Source organism: Tachyglossus aculeatus, chromosome 25 (assembly GCF_015852505.1).
Source record: "Tachyglossus aculeatus isolate mTacAcu1 chromosome 25, mTacAcu1.pri, whole genome shotgun sequence".
In the NCBI taxonomy this organism is placed as follows: Eukaryota; Metazoa; Chordata; class Mammalia; order Monotremata; family Tachyglossidae; genus Tachyglossus; species Tachyglossus aculeatus.
Window position 1 is genome coordinate 10,822,339 of NC_052090.1, and position 21,527 is coordinate 10,843,865.

The window sequence follows — 21,527 nt, forward strand, 5'->3', positions numbered from 1 at the left end:
GGCTCGCAGTCTCAGGTTATTTACTTAAGCAGGAATGTTTGATCAATCAGTGGATACAGCTGGACCACACAGGGTGGTTACAGCCAAGTTTCTTTTTCTTACTGTTTTAATCATTTTAAGGGTTTGTACCTCAGACAAAAATTGGTTCCAGGAGAAAATCTGCCAGGGAGCAAGACCTCTAAAATCAAAAGGAAATATTCTAGCAGCTCCATAAATGCTCATATAAGAATGTAGATATTCTATAGACTGTGCCCAAATCCCTAGAACATTGTTTTAGTTTTGACTGCATATTGTAGTCTCATGATCTCTGGGCTTCCTTTTTGTGGGGGCCTGGTGATATGAAAACAAAAACTGAAAGGGAAAAATTTTCTAACTACCCTATTTCACGTTGGCACAGTAAAAGGAATTTTCCCCATTGATCACAATAATGTAACAGTTTCAAATGTCAAATTTCAGGCCTCAACTATTTTGACACCAGTGGCTAAATATTCATATTTCATCTATGCTTTATTCACAGAAAAGGGCAACATGGGGCCTGCTTCTTTTTAAAAAAGGAAGCAAGGATAATTATCAAAATGATAGATTTGCCAGCTTAACTTCCTACTGAAAAAATACTGAGCTCATCATTACCAATTTGATTGGCAGGAATTGAGAAGATCACAGAGCAGGGCAGTGCATTAAAATAATCAGGATTTGGGAAAAATAAAATTCTATCAGATTAGTTTACTTCCATTCTACCCCAGTGTTGTGGAGATATTGAGAAGTATGACTATCATTTGGTTTTTAAGTAAGACTTTTGGTTTTGTTCTCAACAAACTGGAATCTTTCTGTCTGGGGACTTTGTGTCAGTGAAGCCGAATGCCCAGGAATGAAGTAGAATATCCTTCTTTGGAGATTGTTAAGGAGCTGATGGACAATTATGGTTTCCTTTAAGTGTAAGGCCTGGTTTAAATGTAGTCCTGACTGAGGTAGGAGGATGACACAGGTGAGCCAAATAGTTTCAAATCCAGCTATTCAAATTTAAATCACAAAGGACCTCAATGTCAAAGCAGGCACTCAACCAACACTGTTGGTGATGATGATGGGATCCTTTGAGGTCCTTAGGTTAGGAGTCCATGATTTCAAGTGCAGGCTATGAGACTCTTTTGAATGATAAATGGGTCAAAGTAAATGGATAGAGTTCCATTAGAAGAGTCTACAAGATTACTCTGGGTAAATCTGATTGAGGTACATTATCTACACTAGAGTTAGGAAACCAATCTGTACCTCCCTTATTTCACCCTTGTACCTAAAATACTATATATCTGGCTACTGACCAGCTCCACCAGGAGTTCATTCAATCGTATTTATTGAGCACTTACTGTGTGCACAGCACTGTACTAAACGCTTAGGAGAGATCTACTTGCAAAAGCTCAGGAATGAGGGTGACAAGCAAAGCGTTGAGTTCAAAATAGAAATCAAGTTCAATCAAGGGGAGCATTAACAGAGACTGAACATCTGGATTTCCTTCCCCCTACATATGGTGAAAGCAGGACTCAGGGGCAAATAGGTGGGCGAGAACTTATCCTAAGCTTCAAGGTCAAGATGAGGACAAAGGACAGCATTCAGAGATCCCACTGCTGGCTACTGCAGCAAAGGACTTATAGAGTCGGCAGAGAGCATCAGTGAACTACCCAGAAACCCCAGGAATGGAGCAAGCATGAGCATGTTCCCGTAAATTACTGCTTTCCCAATTTTCCTGGTAACATCTGGTCATTCTGGACTTCCCAAATACCAGACTGGTGGCAACCCTATATAGCCTTTTAAGATGCTCAAAGAGACACAGCCAGAACATGAGTGATGAGCATGAAAATCTGGGAATGTGGGGAAGAACCCTTTATTTATGGGAGTCTTCTACTGCACTTTCCCTAACCCACCCAGATTAAAGGCATAACCTGAAGAAATAGTTTAATGAAAAATAAAATAACAACAGAGGTATGCTGAAACCCAGAATTGTGTTCTGAAGGTACAAGTCTTGTGAGTGGGAAAAGTGCCGTTGTTTGGCACTCTGGAGTAATGTTTTTAGATGAGAGTCAATTGGGCCCTAGCCATGGCTCATTGCAAACCCTAAAGTGAAATAGTCTGCTGGGGCTTTCAGTGCAGCTTCGACAGGCCTTATGTTGAAATTCATTCCTCATTCGCATCACTGAAACTACAGTTGCACTTTGGTGACATACATGAGACTGTGCTACCCAGCCTGGCCAAGGCTCACCAGTGGTTCTGAACAGAGAAATGTACCTTCATTCGGAAACTCTGTCAGTTCATAAGTGGCCAAGGTGTGGCCTTGGTGAGTGGGGGTAGAGGGACAGAGGGAGGGAACTTTGACAAAGCTTCCCACCTCCCTATAATGTTTGATTCAGCCAATCAGAGGATCAGAGATGGCAGTAATAACACTACTGGCTTGGGGTAGAGGCTTCTGACCCATAATCTCTGGGGAATCTGGTAGAAAATCAAAACTGCACCAATCGCAGGAGGCATACATAAAGAAGCAAGATGTACAACTGCTTAAGGTGTACATTTTATAAGGTAACATAAGGCTCTCAGACAGGGACTATAGCAGTGAGTGGGTTAAATACCCAGTTCTGGTAATTACTTGCATATTAAAAGCCTAAAGAAATTAAGAAAATCTACTAAGAAATCAGACATCAGGCCAGTATACACAGGCTAGACTTCCTTTGCACCTCCTCAGTTGCTACTCCTTCCTTCCACTCTTTCCTTTCTCTTATAATGTTTTTCATTCTCCCTCCACAAAGATGGTTCAAGGACTAGAAGCTCACCAACTTCCCCCCTTCAAGTTGTTCTTCATTTCTGAAAAAGTTGCTACTAATGGTGCAACCTTCTTCATGTTCCAAACATAAAGAAAGCAGCGTGGTTTAGTGGATAGAGCCCAGGCCTCTGATTTGGAAAGATCTGGGTTCTAATTTCGGCTCTGCCACTTGTCTGCCCTGTGACCTTGAACAAATCACTTAAAATCTCTGTACCTCAGTTACCTCATCCGTAAAATGGGGATTATGACTGTGAGCCCCTATGTGGGACAGGGACTGTCACCAACCCTGATTAACTTGTATCTAGCCCAGTGCTTAGTACATGCTTGACACATAGTAAGCACTTAATACTATTTTTAAGAAAATGACAACCTTCGTATGTGCTAAGCATAGCTGGGACTGTGGTCCCACACAAGTCTTTTCAGTGAAGCACACATTCATAGATGAATGACTAATCAGTAGTGCCTTCTCCTAGTACGAAGGACAGTGCTACAAATATATTCATTCATCTGGGTGTAGTTGAAAAAATCAATGTGGGATCATGAATCCATCCCCCAGTGTGTGCAGGTAAGAATAGATTCCTGCTTTGGTGATGTATTTTCTCTGTTCTGAAGCATCATCATCATCATCAATCGTATTTATTGAGCGCTTACTATGTGCACAGCACTGTACTAAGCGCTTGGGAAGTACAAATTGGCAACATATAGAGACAGTCCCTACCCAACAGTGGGCTCACAGTCTAAAAGAAGCATACCTCCTGGTATCTTGATCTCCACAAAGCCTCCACCCAAGGAGATCATACGCCCTCCTGATTGTTGCCGACCGTATTGCTCTGTCTACTGCTGATAGATCAATAGGTAGTATTTGTTAAGTGCTGACAGTGCAAAGCACTGTATTCAATCCTCGGAAGAGTACAATAGCTTTAGTAGAGTCAAGGAGTTTATGTCAGATGATATGAGATTCGTTCATTCATTCATTCAATCATATTTATTGAGTGCTTACTGTGTGCAGAGCACTCTACTAAGCACTTGGGAAGTACAAGTTAGCAACATATAGAGATGGTACCTACCCTACAACGGGCTCACAGTCTACAGGGATTGTTTCACTGGGTCTTTAAGATCCTCTTCTTTCTCACTACCTTGCAAAGGCCAGATCTGGGTCTGGGCAAGATGGCCAAAGGAGTTAGGAATTCCTTGTGTGTCCATAGAAAAGGGGTATTTCAGAGACCACAGCTGTACTTTAGCTAGGTTAGTTGATTTCCTACATTTTCTCTGCCTATATGACAACTTTCTGTTCATTTATTCTTTTTATCTAACTCTGTTCAATATAACATTGACTGGGAAGATGAAGATTGCCAAATGACACTACACTCTGAATATATTATTTTATTCCAGTATTTTAACAGCAGTAATTATTAAGGTGATGCACAGAAAAGTAATTAAATAAGGCTAAATTTTTTGGATACTGTAGCCTTTTACACCTAGTAAAGAAATACACCAATCAGCAAGGAAATAAAAAGTCAGGGAAGGAAAACAATGTTGCTATCTAGCTTTACATGAATGTTTCACAGACAAAATAAATCCCAGAGATAGAAAATGGCTGCTATTTTCCCTTTCACAAATGATAAAAATTGTGAGTAATATATTTGGAATACACCAGCATGCAAAATTGAAGCTTGCCTCACTTAAGGTGATGAATTTCCATGTGAGAGAACTTGAACTTTCCAAAACTGAAGTGGTTCATCAGTCTTGAAGCATCTCTTGGATATGTCACAACAGTTTCAAAATTCAGTGGCAGGATTCAAAATGTAATATCTTGGATGGAATTAACTAGTGAAGCTTTGGAGACTGCAAAAGTAACTTCACCATTTTCCAGAAGGATTATTGAGATTTATATCATTTCAGCAGGCAGCATGGTGTTTACATATGACTTCTTTGTTTACTGTCTGAAAGTGTTCGCTCAACAAAATGAAAGGATCATCTCTCTAATGAGAATATCCAGGGCTTTTTATTTTTTCCATTTTAAAAGGGTTATGTAAAGACCAAATTCTAAGTTCTTCCCTGGTAGGGAAGGTTGGGGAACAGGAAGAAAGGAAACAGGGAGAGTAAGATTTCTCAATAATGATGGCTCTAGGATGATCTGTGGGGGGACAGAACAATAGCAGGGAGCATGTCTCTTCAAAAATCAATCAGTCAATCATTTTTACTGAATGCTTACTATATTCAAAGCACGGTACTAAGCACTTTGGAGAATACAATATAACATGTCTCTTCATTTCTCTATTGACCTGTCCCTAATTTAGGGGTTTCAACTTGTTGTTAAGTGTTGATTGAACCCCACCTAGGTTTAATATCTCCCTCAGGAACATTATTCCTGAGCTTCCCTATGGAGAGAAAATCCAGACTTCATAGTCACCAAGGAGATAAGGTATTTTCCTGCCTTTGGCTTGCATTTCTGAATATTCTTTTAAAATAATTTGATTATAGAAATGTTTGGCATGTCTGACTCTTTAAAGATAATTTTAGAGCTCATAAATACATACACACACACAAACGCTTAACATCTAAAATAAAACATTAAAAAATTACATCACCCCTAGAAATCATAATAATTTTGAAATGTAGAACTTTAGTAACTGACTAGCCTTGCCATCATTTAAAATCCCCAAACTTTTAAACAGTACCACTACATAAATGCTACAGATAAAGTGAAAAGGTTTCTAGAAACACATGCTGTCTAAAATTGCCTTCCCAAAGTACTTCATTTTACTGGCTTTTAAGCATACTGAAGAGAACGATCAGGAGTCTTTGAAGTAAATGAGAATGTCCATATTATGAATTTATCATAAAAAATATAACACAACCATCTTTAATATAAATTGTGATTATTATCATCATTGTAAGTTCAAATGCATAAGCCTTGTGCATAGTTATTATTTAAAAATTAACTCTTGAATTGTTTTGCTGGAAAGTGAAAACTAGTTAATGCTGGAAATTCCCCTTGAAAGAGTTAGGTAATTCCCATCAGACAGCATGTACATTCCACACAGGGAATACACCCAAAATGTTTTGTCTATGAACACTGATGGGGCCACCATCAGACTAAAGGAAATGTACAATTGCTGAAGATGTGCCTATTCCCCCGATTAATAGAATAAGATGAGTTTTTCATCAATGTGATAATTATGTTTTTAGGGAAACTGAATGGCAGTTTAAAGGGAACAAGTAGCAATAACAAATACCCTACATATAGATACAATATGAAAGAGAAAATAACTCTATAATTCAAAGTCAAAAATTAGAATGATGAAAAAGGAAAAAACAATTCTTGATGACATATCCGTAGTCTGGCAACAGAAAACATGAGGGAGGAGAAGAGGTGAGAGAGGAGGCAGGGAACCGATGCAAAATGTCACCAATTCCTGATCCTTTAAGTGCAAATAGTCACTTCTTCTCAGCACATTTGAGAGAAGAGTAAATATGTGTTAGAAGCTCTGTGCTGCATAAGCTGGACCTCTGGAAGTACAGTACTTGTGCATGCATGGACAGCTTCTGAGAAGGCATTTGAAAGTTCATCTGATAACACCATTACTCCATTCTAAAATCTAGGGAGAGGCAATAGGCTAAGAATAAGAATATCACGATAAACATTTACTCTTGGAAAGACAGATAATGTCTCAGAAAATTGCCCAATTATTCCTGGCCACAGATGCAGTAAAGCCGTACTTCAATTTCAGAATCACTACTAGGAAAGGGTTAAGTCATTTGAAGGGAGGGAGGTAGAAGGGAAAAAAAACAAAACAAAAAAATAAAAAAAGAATTCATCTCTATCCAGTTGATCTTCATTTCTCTTTTAGTCCATTTAAGATCAGACTTCAAGCTTTCAAAACAATATAAAGAAATGAAGTGGGGGAGGGGAAAAATAATTATTCTAGTTGGAAAAATTTATGTACAACAGGATTCTTAAAACTTATTCCTGATCTGGTCACCATCAGGTTTCATTCAAATCATACTTAATGCCAAAAGCTCAATGCCATTTCCCTCTTCTCAGAAAGATATATAATCTGATAGAAGATATGTGCTTGTAATTTTAATACAACTGGGAGATTGTACATGCTTCATGCAATGCAAGTAGTATAAGCCTTATCAGTTCTGTTCATTGTTAGAACCCAAACAATAGCAATTACAACTCCTCTGTAAATTTTGCCATGACAAGAATGACAGACATACAGAATCCAGTTACTATTGATCTTTTTATAGTACTCAGCTATCTAGTTACACCTGTACAAAATACAAATCTCCTATGTAATGAGATATTTCTTTATTGTCAAATCTGTTCCACAGGCTAGTCTTAAAGATTACATAGCTCATTTCAGGAAAGCTCTTTTGTCAACAGTCAAGCTATACGTTAAACATGAGTAAAAGCCACAGGCAGACCCAAATCTATAGCTGTGTAAACACACCAAAATGCATTTCCTCAGTTTTATACATCATTCTGGTTGGCACTGCCTTAGAAAGCAGATGATCAAAATAAGTACTGGCAAATTTCCTGATTTTTTTTTTTTTTTTGCTGCAAAATAACAAATGTTCGGGAATTGGAAGTTCAGGCTAATTTTAAATGCTAAAATGTCTGATGGCATAGGAAAAGGTAAGGCAATCAATCAACCAAACAATGGTATTTAGTAAGTGCTTACTATATGAAGAGCACTGTACTAAGTGCCCAAGGAGTACAGTACAACAAAAGACAAAGGTTCTGACTGACAATAATGTCTGTCTCCCCCTCTAGACTGTATGCTCATAATGGGCACAGAACGTGTCTGGTAATTCTGTTGTTTTGTATTTTCCCAAGCTCTTAGTACAGTGCTTGGCACATAGTAAGCATTCAATAAATATGACTCATTGAAAGGAACTGTATATATTGATTTTTTTAAACTGAACTACCTCCCAACCCAAAGACGGAGTCTCTTACTAGAGCCTTGATACTGAAGTTGCAAACAGCTTCCTGATTTTGAAAGTAAATTAGTGCACTTGAACAGGTATTTGTTGAGGAATTTAAAAGTTGATCAGTTTGGATATTTCATCTTATTTACAAGTAACATTTTTTCTTACCTGAACTTCAATGATTCTAAACACCTTAGAACTCTAAACACCTAAGAAGGCAAAGTTAGAGATGAAATATATTTACAAGCTTCTTCATTTTAGCCAGATAAGAAAACGTTTGCTACAAAACTGGAAGTGATCATAATACAGCCAAATCAAATGATGGCAGGATAAAAACCATAGCCTCTTGAGTTGTAGTTAATGGTATTTGTTAACCACTTATACTGTTCTAAACACTGGAGTAGATACAAGGTAATCAGATCGGACACAGTCCCTGTCCCACATGGGGTTCACAGTCTTCATCCCCACTTTACAGGTGAGATAACTGAGGCACAGAGAAGTGAAGTGACTTGCCCAAGGTCACTCAGCAGACAAGTGGTAGAGTCAGGACTAGAACCCAGGTCTTTCTCACTTCCAAGCCAGTTCTGGAATATGTATGACAGCTTTTTAGAATTAGAATAATGCCAATCACCCTGAAAATTCCTTTGGCACCTTTGTTTTAATCTACTTAACCATTTTCCCAAATCTTTCCCCCTTTTGTTTCCTTCTGGTTTCTCCTTCTTAGTACCTAGAAGAGAATTAGACCCCAGATTCCACCTTTTATTATTGCCTCACTTTCTAAAAGGGAATGAAAGAAAGATGCTCCTTCCATACGTTCCCCGATGTGATGGTGGACATTTCTTCTCTAAAGGGGAGTTCAGGAAACCCCAAGGAGATTGACATCCCGGGCAGGTGCCTGGAAAATAAGAGTAATTCAAGACACTGGACACTCTCAAAGGAATCCAGGTCAAGTAAAAAAATGGCTTAACTATTTCCAACTGGGCTAAGATCTGTGCCACCGTTTGCTAGCAACTCTCTCGGTGTTGTGGTGCAGAGCCTCTGGAATCAAAGTAACCAGAATGCTAATCGTACTCTAAAGAAAATCAATTGCTTTAGTGGCAGGTGGCATGGAAACTTTCTAGGAATAAATCGTAGAATCACCGTCGTTCTGTTTTGGCTTTTCAGTAGGATGAAATCAAATTCATTAGACTGCAAATCCCATTAAATTCTTATTCCTCACGAGGGCAAGGACCATGTCATTGTCTTCTGGGGTATTCTCTCAAGTGCTTAGCATAGTGTTCTGCACAGAGCAAGTGTTCGATAAATGTTACTAAATGACTGAGTGATTTGTCTAGTCCCATCACAGTCGACATCCTCCTCTTGGCATCCACAAATTCTTGGTGTGACTACTTAAATGATAGGAGGGGAGCAGTGCGGCCTAATGGGTAGAACACGGAAGTCAGAAAGGACCTGGGTTCTAATCTCAGCTCTGCCAGTTGTCTGGTTCGTGACCTTAGACAAGTCACTTAACTTTTCTAGACTGAGAGCCCGCTGTTGGGTAGGGACTGTCTCTATGTGTTGCTGACTTGTACTTCCCAAGTGCTGAGTACAGTGCTCTGCACACAGTAAGCGCTCAATAAATATGACTGATTGATTGATTCTCTGTGCCACAGTTACATTAATGGGGATTACCCAAAATAGGAATTAAGACTGTGAGCCCCTTCAAAGCCTAAATGAAGGCACACCTCCTCCAAGAGGCCTTCTCCTTTCCTCTTCTCCCATTCCCTTCTGTGTCACCCTGACTTGCTCCCTTTGTTCTTCCCCCTTCCCAACCCCACAACACTTATGTAGCATATCTGTAATTTACTTATTTATATTAATGTCTGTCCCCCACACTTTCTAGACTGTAAACTCGTTGTGGGCAGGGAATGTGTCTGTTTACTGTTGTATTGTACTCTCTCAAGTGCTTAGTACAGTGCTCTGCACACAGAAAGCACTCAATAAATACAACTGAATGAATGAATGAATGAATGAGCCCATGTGGGACATGAACTAAGTCCAACCTGACTAGCTTGTAACTACCCTAGTGCTTAGTACATTGTCTGACACATAGTAAGTGCTTAACAAATACCACAAAAAGGAGGGGACACTAAATCTGAAATGCAAAGAGCTTCTTAAATGTTAAATCGTCAATGTTCACCCAGCTGACTGCATGTTTGCCTGTGGAGATTCATGCCTTTTAAAGATGCCACTGCCCTTTCTTTCCAAAAAGTACTTTCTAAACGCTAGCAGATGAATAATCATGTGACTTGTTCTTAAAATGTGGCCAGATGTGTGCCCAGAGCCCATTCTTTGCTGTTTCATTCCTGAGTGGTGTTTGAGCAGCTCGCTTTGACGATTACCCACAACATATCCTCGGTAGTCTTCTGAGACCTACTGATTTCAGAGCAGAGGAACCAAGGGGATACTATAAAACAATCACATTTACCTAAAATTAATTCAGTATAAAACATTATATCAAAAATGATTAATTGTAGAGCTCACTGGTTTATTGCAAAGTGGCACGGAGCACTGAAGTACATTTCAGTTTTAAAGACATCAATGGCTTCATTATGAAAAGGCAATACCCCCCACCACTTCTTACCTCCTCTACACACAAATAAACATAAATGGTTTTAAAATTATTTAAGAGGGTGAGCAGAATGTGGCAACAGCTGATCAAAAAAATAGATTAAGGCAGCCAGGCAAATTAGCCCACACTGGAACTTGAATGAAATGGGGTGCTGTCTAAAAGAAATTTAGATTGCAGGCAAGTTCAACTTTGAATAAACATGGCAAGTCCAAGCACAGGTGCCATAGTCACTCAAAATACTGATACCTCTGCCAGACGAATCATTGGAAGTGTTGCAAGGATGGTGAGATTTTTACATACTAGGCTGGCTAGTAATATTTGATGTGCATTGAAAGAATTTTGAAATCCTCCTGCAAAGATATATTAGGCGATCCGTACTGCACGATAAAGAGAATCTGTACTGGTCATCAGTGAAAGGGAATACTAATAATAAAGATAATAATGATGATAATAATAGTAATAATAATGGTATCTGTTAAGTGGTTACTATGTGTTAAGCACCATACTAAACACAGGGGTAGTATAAAGATAATCATATTGGACAGAGTCCCTGATTTGCACGGGGCTCACAGTTTTAGGGGGAGGGAGAACAGGTATTTCTTCCCATTTTACAGATGAGGAAACTGAGGCCCAGAGAAGTTAAATAAGATTCCACAGCAGACAAGTTACAGGGTCAGGTTTAAAACCCAGGTCTTCTGACTCCCAGGCTTGTGCTCTTTCCACTAGGCCATGCTACTTCTCATAAGGGAAGTGAATAAAGGGTGATTAGATGTTTGTAAAACCAAATGGGATAATTGCTGCTAAGCACTTGAAGACAGCAAGGATAAATACACCACTTAAAATAGATTCTATTCTTTTAAGCTTTTCCAGAAATATGCAGGGGACTGGGGGCAGTGAGTAATCAATTAAATTCATGAGAAAAAATTTCAAATAGCTTCCTCACATGTCTTTGATGATGATGAAGATAACTGTTCAGAAATAGGCATTTACATTCAAATCAGTAAGGGCAGACATGAATGGAAGCAGTATGGCCTAGTGGAAAGAGCACGGGCCTGGAGTCAGGGGACCTGGGTTCTAATCCTGGCTCTGTCACTTGACTTCTCTGTCCCTGTTACCCCCTCTGTAAAATGAGGATTAAATACTTTGAGCCCCATGTGGGACATGGAATGTGCCCAACCTGATTATCTTGTATCTACCATGGCACTTACAACAGTGCCTGGCACATAGTAAACACTTTAACAAATACCACAAAAAAATTGCAGGAACCATAGCCCCGGTTTTCATAAAAGGTGCCAGTAACAAGGGGCAAATCTGACTAATACAGTATGAACAGGTCTGCTTTGAATTGAGAGTTCTTTTTTTTTTTTAAAAAAAAAAAAAGGTATTTGCATGAGATAGATACAAGCTTCAGGAGTTGTAAGCAGCCAAAGTCTACTTCAGGACCTAGGGCCAGCACTACTGCCTTATGCACACTTGTAGGCCTGCTCCTATGGTCATCTGAATGTTCAATGGTGCTGAGTTCTAAGCCAAGGAGGAACTCAGTCCCATAGTATATCTTGCTGATTCTTAACCTTCCCCCTTACACACCAAGATTGTGTTCCAATCTTGGCATTTTAAAATTACAAGTTCATAAAACATATCTAACAAGAGCAGGTGTTAGGTAAAGGGATCTTGGCATCTGTTCTTGACTTCTCCAAATCTGTTTTGTTTCGATATTAAGGTCAAAGTTTTGCTTGTGTGCACACACTGAGAGAAATTAAACCACTAGCAACAATCTTAACATCCTGTGGAATTGCTACAAGCATATCAAGGCACTTGCTACTCAGGTATAATGATTCTAGGACGTTTTGCAGGATGGTACTACTATTTTGACCTTTGCCATTTTTTTCTTCAATTATGACCTCAAAGTGTTCATTTTTATTTACTTCTCTCTTGTGTGACCAATTCTTTCTTCTTTGCAACTCCTCCTCTCCTGCTGTCAGAACTTCCTTTATTCATTCTTAGTTACAGCTTCTTCGGATACCCAAAGTGACCCTTTAAAGCATACTAGGGTGGGGCTGATTCTCTAGGGTCTGGCAGATTAGCACCCGAAGTGCTTTCCTGGATGCAACGGGAGGCTGGGAGGAAGCAAGCCCAATGGGTCAACTGTAATCACCCCCTTTCTTTAATGAATGCTCCTCCTTAAAGTAGACAGAAGCATACTCATCAAGGTACGGTGACAGCACTGACAAGACCTCTAAATTTAAGATTAGGATCCCGAAGTGAATCACACACGTTAATCACAAACATGATTAAGTCTGGCTTATTTTGTTCTAGTCGTATTCTAAATTAAACATGAGCTGCCTGCAGTTAGGATTGATAGGTCTGTTGATAACTCTATTAGTAACGGAGAGACTGTCCAGGATGCTTTGGACATCTCCATCTCTACTGCAGTTAGGGCAGATTCCTAGACTGATTCAATCTGTTACACTAATTAAAGTAGAAGTCAGGAACAGAATATGAACAAAGAACATTTTAAGCAGATTACGTGATTTCAATCCTCTGCCACTTACGATATTTTAAATCCTCAATATCTTCCAATGCTTTACCACTACTTTCTGCATGAAACAAAAGCTCCTGACCGCTGGCTTCAAGACACTCAATCAGCATTCTCCTCTCCTACTTTTCCTTGCTCTTCTCCCACAACAACCTGGCTTGCCCGCTTGGCTCCTCCTCAACCAACCTATTCTCTCGGCCGCATTCCCATCCCTTTCACTGTTGAGCACTTGCTCACGCCCTTCATCCTGCCTGGAACTCTCCCCATCCCCACTATCTTTTTTATGGTATTTGTTAAGGTCTTACTATGTGCCAGACACTGTACTAAGTGCTGGGGTGGATCCAAGCTAGACACAATCATTGTCCCCACTTTATAGATGAGGTAACTGAGACACAGAGAAGTTAAGTGACTTGCCCAAGGTCATACAACAGACAGGAGGCAGAGCCGGGATTAGAACTCCAGTCCTCTGACTCTCATGCCTATGCATCTGGGAGACCACTCCTTTACCCATCTCCAAAACCCACCTAAAAATCACATCTCCTCAGGAGGCCTTCTCTGACTAATCTCATTAATCCCCACCCTGTTTCCCTGCAATTTACACTCCAGCAGCACTTCCAAATTAGCTAGGCACTGGGTAATCACTCACTCCCCAGAAGCACTTGTTGCTTTACTTAAAACTCCATTGCTTTTCCCTATCTATACTTCGTGTTAGTGTCTGCCTCCCTTGCTGGGATGAAAAGATTCCCATCTACTACTTCTGCTGTACTCTTCCAAGCATTTACTCTTCCAGTGCTAAGCATAAAGGTCTCAACAAACAGGAATGATTGATTGAGGGATTGATATTTGAGCCCAGTTCTACAGACTGGATGGGGCACAAGCATCAGAAGCACACGCCAATTGCATTCAGGTTTGATTTACGTGTCCTAAACAATCATCTACTAAAATTCACACCCCCGTTTTATCTTTGATAACTTGAATTTTTCTTTCATTACTAGACTGGCAACAGCGGAGTGTTTGTTATCTATGAATGATTTTTTTTGGAGCTGTGAACACCATTAAAATATCCACCAAATACACTTAGAACATGACACCAAAAGAAACGATTGACATTATCCAAAGAGCCAGATCTTCCAGGGTGTGTGCTAATCGCTAAGAAAAAGAATCTGTATTTACTCTTTCAAATAAGTAGGGTGCACTGTCTGTATAACTGACCTTTGGGTTTGAAACAGGGTGGCCTAGTTATGGAAAGGGCACAGACCTGGGAGTTGGAGGACCTGGGTCCTAATTTCTGCTCTGCCACATGTCTATTGTGTGACCTTGGGCAAGTCACTTAACTTCTCTGTGTCTCAGTTGCCCCATCTGTAAAATGGAGATTAAATACTACTCCCTCCTACTTAGACTGTGAGTTGCAGGTGTGCCAGTCTGTGTCCAACCTGATAATCTTGTACTCACCCCAGTGCTTAGAATAGTGCTTGGAGTATAGTTAGCATTTAACAAGTATTATTATTATTATATTGAAGATGTTCCTAACAGTGAGGTTTTTATCGGTGTGCTCAAGTGGGGCTGGTAAAAGCAATATATGACTAGCAATCCCTCCCACAAGGTGTGTATAGAATGGTTGTCCCTTGCTGTTCTGTTGCATTTATTACACACGCTTGGCACCATTTCCTTCGCTCCCTGTAGGTGTTGTATTGTCCTCTCCCTAGTGCTTAGTACAGTGCTCTGCACACAGAAAGCGCTCAATAAATACCATTGATGATGATGATGAGAACGATGATATTTCAGATTCTGCTCCAAGACTATTGGCCCATTTTTGACTGAGGTATGCTAGGCTGGAGCAGGAGATTCAGAGATTATGGACAGCAGCAGCAGACTGGGCACGTTTCCTCAGGACTTTCAGAAAATCCTGGGGCGACGCCCTGAAGTCCCTCTAGTCCCAGACTGAGCCCCCGCTTTTTCCTCTCCTCCTCCCCTCCCCATTGCCCCCCTGCCCTACCCCTTCCCCTCCCCACAGAACTTGTGTATATTTGTACATATTTACTACTCAATTTATTTTATTAATGATGTGTATAATATATTAATATTAATATATATATATATAGTGTGTGTGATGGTATTGATGCCTGTTTACTTGTTTTGTTTTGTTGTCTGCCTCCCCCTTCTAGACTGTGAGCCTATTGTTGGGTAGGGACCATCTCTATATGTTGCCGACTTGTACTTCCCAAGCGCTTAGTACAGTGCTCTGCACACAGTATGCGCTCAATAAATACGACTGAATGAATGAATGAATGTTCTATCAGGGACTAAATAACATTCTTTTAACAGCATGTTTTACACTGACCTAGAGGCTGTAGAGATAATTCAGACTTGAAACGATCGAAACCTAGAAGAGTCAGACCCGGAAGACCCAGGCTCAGTACTCTTAAGAATAGAAACCTGTTTTGATCTATACATTGTTTTAAACCTTCTCTAGGGCATTTATTAATATTATGACTGTGGATGACTTTTGGCCATGTGAAAAGATAGGCCCTAAATTCTACAAAATAAATATAGAGATTGGGGAATTCATTCATTCAATTGTATTTATTGAGTGCTTCCTGTGTGCAGAGCATTGTACTAAGCCCTTGGGAAGTATAAGTCGGCAACATATAGAGACAGTCCCTACCCAACAACGGGCTCACAGTCTAGAATGTGATTTATGTTCATGAACATAAAAACTATACTGGTAGCATTTTATAAGAAAGGTTCCCACATGAAATTCTTCACATGAAATTCTTCAGTCTGTTGTCCTCTTGCATGCAAAGACCCATTGAACTTGATGGAAGTAACTCATTCTAGGTACTGATGGGTCAGTGTCATGCTGAGAAATCAGACATTTCATCTGCTTCAGTTGCTACAGGCAATTTACAGGCAAATAATTAATAATATTGAAAAACTGACCGGGCAAAATATGATAAATATTAAATTCTAAACTTTAATATTTGGCATATGTTACCTAAAATGCTCATTTTAGGTATTCAAAGGGTGGATAAATTACAGTCCCCAGTAACTGCATCAAACCACTTTTTTATATTTATTGAAGGTTTGGGTACTAAATTGTCTTGTTAAGCTTTGTTTTCATTTAGCAAATAAGCTTTGAGGAGAAGCAGTCAGTCCTTTGACAGCTTGTTCCTCTCACTATGCAATACGTAGGATTATCAGATCAATCGATTTCACTGCTTCTGAAGTGCATAATAAAATCCATGAACATTTCTATTAATTAAGGAAATTCAGTTAATTCATTTCCCCAAAAAGTCCCTGATGAAATTCCGCTGCTGGGAAATTTCTGAATTTGCAAATACGCATTGATTGAAGTCTCCCATGACAGAACCAGGTCTCAACAGCATACATCCCGGAATGCCATGGGGGAGAACAACTGCTCTCTCTCCCTCCCAACCTTTCCTGTGGTAATAGCGGAGAAACTGCTGGCAGGGCTCCGACCAAGACTGCAATGGAGAAGGAGGGTGGGCTAGTGGAAAGCAAACAGGTCTGGGAATCATAGGACCTGGGTTCTAATGACGGTTCTGCCACTTCTCTGTTGCGTAACCTTGGGCAAGTCACTTAGCTTCTCTGTGCCTCTCTTTCCTATTCTGTAAAATGGGGATTAAGTAACTGTTCTGATAGTATCTGACAGTAATCCGGCTGTCAGAAGGGGAGCAGAATAGGGACCTTTGGAAGAAACTCCAAATGTTCCTGCCCACCATTCCCACCCCAAAAATGCTTCCATCTCTGACTTGCTCTACTGTTTGCATGACAGTGAATGGAGGGTTGGAGGCTTAAGATAAATTGATCTCAATTATTCCTCAAGAAGCAACTCAGGACAGGCAGAAAAGGCACACTGAACCAACTCCTTTCAGTCTTTCAGCTTTCCCCATCACGGAGGCCTAATGCTTGTGCTCTGTCACTCTCATTCAGCACAGTGAAGAGAATGTGTCCATTCAAACAAGCCAACCTGACCTTTCAAGAGTCATTCCCTTCTCATCATCATCATCAATCGTATTTATTGAGCGCTTACTGTGTGCAGAGCACTGTACTGAGCGCTTGGGAAGTACAAGTTGGTAACATATAGAGACAGTCCCTACCCAACAGTGGGCTCACAGTCTAAAAGGGGGAGACAGAGAACAAAACCAAACATACCTTGTAGAAAATAACATCAGCAAGAAACAGAGGATCTAATCACATATCAATCAATGGTATTTATTGAGAACTTCCTGTATGCAAAACACTATACTAAGCATTTGGAAGAGTACAATACAACAGAGCTGGTAGACTCTGTTGCTAGACCATGCCCACAACGAGCTTACAGTCTCGTGGGGGAGACAGACAATCTGCTTAGCACTAGATGGACGTTTCAATACAATTTGAATACCCTGAGTTGCAAGGGATCTACAGACAAGATATAATGACTGTAAAATATACTAATCATTAAAAGCTAAAGTGTCAGCTGGATGCTGTATAGGAAAGTCACCCTCGAGAAGTAGTATGGCCTAGTGGATAGAACAAGGGCCTGGGAATCAGAAGGACCTGGGTTCAAAACCTGGCTCTGACACTGGTCTGCTCTGTGACCTTGGGCAAGCCACTTCACTTCTCTGTGCCTCAGTTACCTTATCTGTAAAATGGGGATTAAGACTGTGAGCCCTATTTGGGATAGGGTCAGTGTCCAATCTGGTTAACTTGTCTCAACCCCAGTGTACAGTGTATAGTGCCTGGTTAATAGTAAGCGCTTAACAAATTCTATTAAAAAAAAAAACCCAAAACCACCTGACTGACTAACCCTTTCAGAGACCTAGAGCCCTAAAATAGCTCACGTGGTTAAGTAGTTATGGAATGTGAATCACTGTGCTAAGTACTTAAGTACTGGTTAATTACTAAGCAAAATCTGAATTTGTATCAACGTGCAAACGATGACAAAATTCTCAAATAGGGCATGCAATGAGACGTTCTTTAATATGTTCAATTCCCAAGAGAAAAATTAATTTTCCTGTAACAAGAGACAGACTTAATCCCTTTTTCCATCTTTTTAGTTGAAAACTAAAAAATTGACCCAAAAGCAAAATAACCTAAGTTGAGGAAATCCATGTGTTCGTTTTTCTGTAAGAAATCAATCCATCATCAATCATTCAGTGGTATTTATTAAGCAGTTACTGTGTGCAGAGCCCTGTTCTAAGTGCTTGGGAGGAAACTATATAACAGAGTGGGTAGACATGTTCCCTACCCACAAGGAGCTTACAGGCTAGAGAAATCTAAAGTATAAAGAAACCTTCTGAAGAATTTTTCAAAGTTGATTTAAGTAAGGTAAACCCTTCAGGTCTTCACCTGGTCTTTGGCAGTCTTCACAATCCTTCTCAACCACAGCAAAAGTAGGCATCTTGTTTCTCAGTTTTTTAATCTCACCTTTGCCTCAGTGACTTTGGCCAATTTTTAGCTTTTTCTCTTCTCCTATTTGGCACACAAAGTGTCTTTCATCTATTCATTTTTGGTTGTCGGGTACTTATCCAATCTTCTCCTCCTGACCTAATTCTCCTGACCTGCTCCCAGGGAACTACATTTACTCCTGTCAAACCTAGAGCAGACTCTTATTTATTTGATTTTTATGTAAAAATCACATTTTTTTTTAGTAGAAGTGAGCTAAAGCCTTGAAAATCTTTCCTCTGCCACCACTCCCCTGGGCAATAGATCATACCCCTCTCATAACTTGGAATCTAATTTAGAAACTAAATAGCATCTTATTTGCAAATGATTAAAGCATGTTGGCAAGGTACTATATATCAACCACTTTCATTTCCTGAAGTTTTATGAAGAGAAAATTTCTAACCCTGTACTTTCAAAAGGAAATATAATTCTATCCTGAAAGTATTTCTACAGGTTCTGAAGCATCTCAACCACAGGCTCTTCAATATACTTGCAAGAATCAAGAATTGTCAAAATCTGACAGAAAATGTCTTGTTGACTAATTTATTAATAGAGAAGCAGAAATACAACTGCATTTCCAACTCTAACAGGGAAGGCCTAGAAATACAGTTTCTGTCAGAACAACTCTTTCTTTTAGCACAAGAAATATAAGTAATTTATTCTATTTAAATATGACTAATAACTATAAAGTACTTCTAAAATACAAAGAACTGCCACATGAAAGTGAAATAAGCAAAATCTGAGCCTGACAAAGACAATTGCAGATTCTGTGAAAGTGTGAAATGTTTACCCAATCACCATACACTATTTCAAACTCTTTGTCAAGTAATGATAGGCACAGAAAGATCATTTCCTCACAGATTTTTATGGCCAGATCTCAGGCCATTTTTAGGAGTATTTCAAACTCCCTTTGAAGAAACAGAAGATTGGAGTGTATCAATGGCAGGAGGTGCTTTTACTGCATAATTTAAACATCTCTGCAGGTGATGATCATGCTTTAATTACTCAGTTGTATAAATTCCTTTTGAATAGATTGTTCCATTTGATAATACAGGGACTGGGTTTTTTTTTCTGGATTACTCCATTTTACAGTAAAGTAACTGCTAATGAAGTGTAGAGAAGAGCTACTCAGGGTTGAATACCTCATGAGACTTCTCAAAGGGCAATTTTAAAATTTGATCTTCTATTAATTAAATCCTTACTTTGATATTTTTGCAAAAATGTCATAAGAAAAAGAAATCCATCGTAGGCTGATTTACATGAGAATGCTTAATGCTTAGGCTCTTTTCTCTTGAAATGGGAGCCCCATGTGGGACAGGGAGTGTGTCTGATCTGATTATCCAGTGCTTAACATGCAGAAGCCCAACTTGCATGGAGATAAGGGTTTGGATGTTCAGAAAGTGACAACAGATTTTTGAAGAAACTATTGAAATCCAGGAAGTTTAACTTAGCTTTTACAAGGTCATGCTACTACATCACCTTGAATGAATTGAGCTGCCTTTCTTCTGGGAAGTTTTAAATGATTCACACATACAGTGGTTTTTTCTCCTCTGGCCAGTGTGGTACAAAAGATAAGTAAATGTTGCAGGATAGAATACTTTCTCCATGAGCCCACTTCTCCCAGTCGCCGTAAAGTACCCGTAGATCCAGATTTATTTTGCAGTGGTAGCCAAAACACCCCCACCAATTTATTCATCCTAGAAGGAAGTGTGGCACATTCTTCACAAAAAGTCTAGTCAAAATGTGAATACAAGAGTTTAATACGAACGGGTGAAGTCAAAGGAAAAGAGACTAGAAGAGAGTGAAGGAAGTGCCTGGCATTTAATCTGTAAGGCTGATTCTAAGAGAATTCTTTCTAAATATTGATAAATACAACATGGGATGTTTGCACATGGTAAGCGCTTAATAAATGCCATAGTCATTATTATTATTATCTCCCTGTGCCTCAGTTAGGTTACTGGGTATTTTAAATCTGTAAAGCACTGTTCTCAGTGCTGGGGAGGTTACAAGGTGATCAGGTTGTCCCACGGGGGGCTCACAGTCTTAATCCCCATTTTACAGATGAGGGAACTGAGGCCCAGAGAAGTTAAGTGACTTGCCCAAAGTACACAGCTGACATTTGGTGGAGCCGGGATTTGAACCCATGACCTCGGACTCCACAGTCAATCAATCAATCAATCGTATTTATTGAGCGCTTACTATGTGCAGAGCACTGTACTAAGCGCTTGGGAAGTACAAATTGGCAACACATAGAGACAGTCCCTACCCAACAGTGGGCTCACAGTCTAAAAGGGGGAGACAGAGAACAAAACCAAACATACCAACAAAATAAAATAGGATAGAAATGTACAAGTAAAATAAATAAATAAATAAATAAATAGAGTAATAAATATGTACAACCATATATACATATATACAGGTGCTGTGGGGAAGGGAAGGAGGTAAGATGGGCGGATGGAGAGGGGGACAAGGGGGAGAGGAAGGAAGGGGCTCAGTCTGGGAAGGCCTCCTGGAGGAGGTGAGCTCTCAGCAGTGCTCCTTCCACTGAGCCACACTGCTTCTCTAAGTTAAGTGACTTGCCCAAGGTCACACAGCAGATGAGTGGTGGAGTGGAGATTAGAACCCAGGTCCTTCTGATTCCCCAGCCCATGCTCTATCCACTAGGTCATGCTGCTTCCCCCAGTATGCATGTACTTCATTTCTGGAGTCATACACTACCTTTCCCACTTCCGAGACCATCTTATGAAGTTGGATCAATCAATCCATTGATCAGTGGTCTTTGTTGAGGACTTACTAGGTGACAGTCACCGTACTAAGCACTTGGGAGAGTACATTATAACAGAGTTGGAAGACAAGATCCCTGCTCTCAAGCAGTTTATAGTCTAGAAGGCTGTGAGTTTAGCGACCTAATGGACAGACTGCTTTTCAATCCTGCCTTTCCATCGTACTGCAATCTATGAAACCTCAGATGAGCTCTCCAAATCCAGATTTAATTGAGTGATCTCTGAGTCAATCAGAAGGCATGTATTCAAGGACCCAATCTCTTGGGAAAAAACCTCAATTTTCAGAGCTTAAGCCAACCAAACTGCAACACAAACAATTAATATCAGACGTCCCCCAAATTGCCTGGCTAGCAAAATTAACATTGCTATCTATCCTTATTAAGATCCGGATTGAATTGGTGA

The 21,527-nt window shown here is 39.8% G+C and overlaps 1 protein-coding gene across 1 annotated transcript in view; it reads right to left on the reverse strand.

The window, feature by feature from the left end:
- Positions 1-21,527, reverse strand: part of CCDC178 (coiled-coil domain containing 178) — a 244,510-nt gene that overhangs the window by 25,451 nt on the left and 197,532 nt on the right. The window lies entirely within an intron of this gene.